Source organism: Pistacia vera, unplaced genomic scaffold, assembly GCF_008641045.1.
Source record: "Pistacia vera cultivar Batoury unplaced genomic scaffold, PisVer_v2 Contig1200, whole genome shotgun sequence".
Lineage (NCBI taxonomy): Eukaryota > Viridiplantae > Streptophyta > Magnoliopsida > Sapindales > Anacardiaceae > Pistacia > Pistacia vera.
Window position 1 is genome coordinate 58,954 of NW_022195250.1, and position 3,353 is coordinate 62,306.

Below are 3,353 nucleotides of genomic sequence, written 5' to 3' on the forward strand. Positions count from 1 at the left end.
GAGATTAGCTGCATGCACAGAGACACAAAAACTTGTATGAAATTGATGAATCAGAAATAAACTGCATTTCAAAATCTAGTACGAAAATTAACTTGCCTGTAACATGTCTCCCAAATTTACGACTAGACCTCCAGGAATTGGAGTAACATCGACCCATTGATTTTCGTGGAGAATTTGGAGGCCACCAATATGATCTTGGAGAAGCAAAGTGAGGAAGCTACTATCAGCATGGCTGCTAGTGCCCATGGTTGATTCTGGTTCAGGGCATGCCGGGTAGTAATGGCACACACAGAAGAGTCCCTCTGCACAACTCATGTCTTTCAGGTGATTTGGACTGAGACCAAGAGCTTCAGCTATCAATTCAAATAGAGTAAGTGCTAGTTCCTTAGCCATTCTCGTATAATCAAAGATTATATCTCTGCATATTAAAAGCATAAAAGGTCAGCCGCATGGAGACAAAAAAAATGCATCACGAAGGAACATGATGGTGTTATCATATACCTGCATACTTCAGGCAATTCTTCAGGATCTGGTGGATTAGGAGCCGTAACACAACTCAAGGAATCCCTCCAATTAGCAGCTGGTGCTACGTACAAATCAAAATTGGAATTATATAGCACCTTGCTACTTTGGTAATCACGGTTATAAAACTTTTTCTTCTCCTCAGTATCTTGCTCATGAAATCTACGTATCCCATCAATCATTTTATCCAGCATGCTTACTGGAATGCCATGATTGATAACCTGAAAGAATCCCCATTTCTGGCAAGCATTTTTAACTTGGTTAACTATCTCGGAGTGTAAATTTGCCTCTTTCCTGACGCCAGCTAAATCTATTACTGGGATAGTAACATTGGACTCTGACCCTGATGTACCGAGCTTAAGGTTGTCATGTATGAATATCTTTGGAATCTTAGTCAGCCCGGCATCAACAAGTCCCTTTACACCTGCTTTTGTGTCATCAAATGCCTTCAATTCATCTTTGCGGTTGTAGCTGGATCCAATTTGTGCATGAGTATCACTATCACCAGAGCTTTTCAGACTGGTGACCATCGTATTTTTCTTTTCGTTTTTCGTCTCCGAATGTGAGATGTGAATGGGAGAGTTCAGGGTAATTAAGTAAATCCCTTACGAATGCTGCTAGATTGTCGAAGAAAGCAATTTGTTTCTGTATATTAAAAGACAACTCATGTGATTAGGATTAAATTAATCATACCCAGAGAAAAAGTATATAGTAAAGTAAAGCAAGCCCTTACTAACTTCCAAAGTACTGTTTTTTATCAATAAAATTCTAATATGACGGACCTTTTCAACAACATTTTAAAAGCACATACAAATCTGAATAAGAAAAAAAAAATTTGGCACAAACAAATATCTAACAGACCTCAGCATTGCTCGAATACGCATTTATCTCAACAATAATGGTAAATATACAAACAAATCATACAAATATTGATGTATAAATTGATGTGATAAAAAATAAATAGAATAGTGAATATGATGAATTTGACTTTTTATACCCACTTTTCTATTCATTTCTACCACATCAGTTTGTATATAAATCTTTATAAGAGTTGTTTATACATATAACATTACTCTTGATCTTAATTTTTAATTACAGAAATAAATATCGGATTAATTTATGAATCAGGGAGAATCAATAGTTTCAAAGATAGTAAAAATATTTAAATATCTCTTGGTAGTTGAGTAGTTCGATAAGAATTCTTAGCGTGTTAATTAAAAGGTTATGAGTTCAAATCCATCTTTGATTGTTAATAAGAATGGCCACTGAAACTCTTATCCAATCGATAGTTTCAAGGTTCCAAAAAATTAGTTGAGATATGTATAAACTGACCCGAATATTTCGATAAATAAAATAAAAAATATAGTAGAAGTATTTAGTTAGTGGGTACAATGATTTTATTAAAACAAATTGTCCCCAGATATTTTTATAATAATGCAATCAATTTAGCCCAATACTCCAAGGCAGTCAACGGCTGACCATGAAGAGTCGAAAGACAATTTTGCCCCTAATCTGTTTCAACCATTCGATACAATACGACACATTTCCCACCAACAACTACCGTAATCAACGGAGTGTCTGAGGATCATCATCACCTCCATTGATTGCAATATAAAGTGAGAATTTATTATATAGATATAGGGAGTTGCATGAAAGATTATGGTTAAGTTCCTTCTGTTTATTTAAAAGTTTTCTAGTTTTATTTAATCAAAATATTTTCCATTTATCTTGACGTGTTTAATTTAAACCAACTCAATATGAAAAGTGGAAAAAAGTAGAAGAACCTGCTTCGCTACGCGTGTGTCTCGACGGCTTCTTTGGTTTTCCAGGCGTCGGTATCTAAGGCAGTGATTCCGGAGGCGGAAATAACGAGGGTTCCTCGGCCGAATATAAAAATATAAGTCTTGTCTGGACAAAGAAGAGTTGGGTAGGCTCTGTAGAGTTGAGCTGGTTGTACGTTATAGATTGGGGCGGATCCAGAACAGGCCCACCCTCAATTTTATTATAAAAAATATTAATATATATATAATTTTTGGAGTTTGATCTACCCTAACAAAAATATTAATAGATAAAAATATTAATATATAATTAGTTTTTATTTTAACCTACACTAACAAAAATTTCTAGATCCACCCATGGTTATAGATAAGTTACGACTTTGGTTGCCAAATTGTGTATTGAAAATCTAATTTTTCGAATCGTGTATTATGCCGTATCGCAGGATACGCTTTTTCAAAAAAAATAATAAAATAATCAAAATTTTCTAAAAATTAATATCATCCCCAAGATTAATTAATGAATTTTATGGTATTATTGGCTTTAAATTATGGTATTACACAATCAAAATTAATCACAAAATTAAGAATCTATATTATTTTCTCTTAACCATTCATATCATTTCCAAGATCAATGTCAATATCTATATCTCTACTTATATTATTATTATCATGTAAAATGGGTAATACATATTGTTCTTCACTTTCTCCATGCAAAATGGGTAAATTTGGACAAGTTTTAGTAAATTGGGTTGGGTGACTCAGTTTCGACCCGAAAATTTTTTTGAGTCTTTAGCCCAAATTAAAAAAGTCGTATCAATATTTTTAAGGATACGTATTGTATCATAAGATACATATCAACATATCGAAAGATTTAGGATATACTCTCTGATACGTATCATTGGCAACCTGTATCGAATCGTATCGTATGATACGTAACGAGTATTGTAGGATATTAACAACCATAGTTAATAATCTTGATGTGTGCACTCAGTTCACTACTTACGCTAAAAAAAGTTTTTGGTTTTAGAGCATTTCATCGTATTATAACACATT

The 3,353-nt window shown here is 33.5% G+C and overlaps 1 pseudogene; it reads right to left on the reverse strand.

Annotated features, from left to right (window-relative positions):
• The window catches only part of LOC116112521, a 9,959-nt pseudogene extending 7,438 nt beyond the window's left edge, over window positions 1–2,521 (reverse strand).
• Window positions 2,522–3,353: the final 832 nt, after the last annotated feature.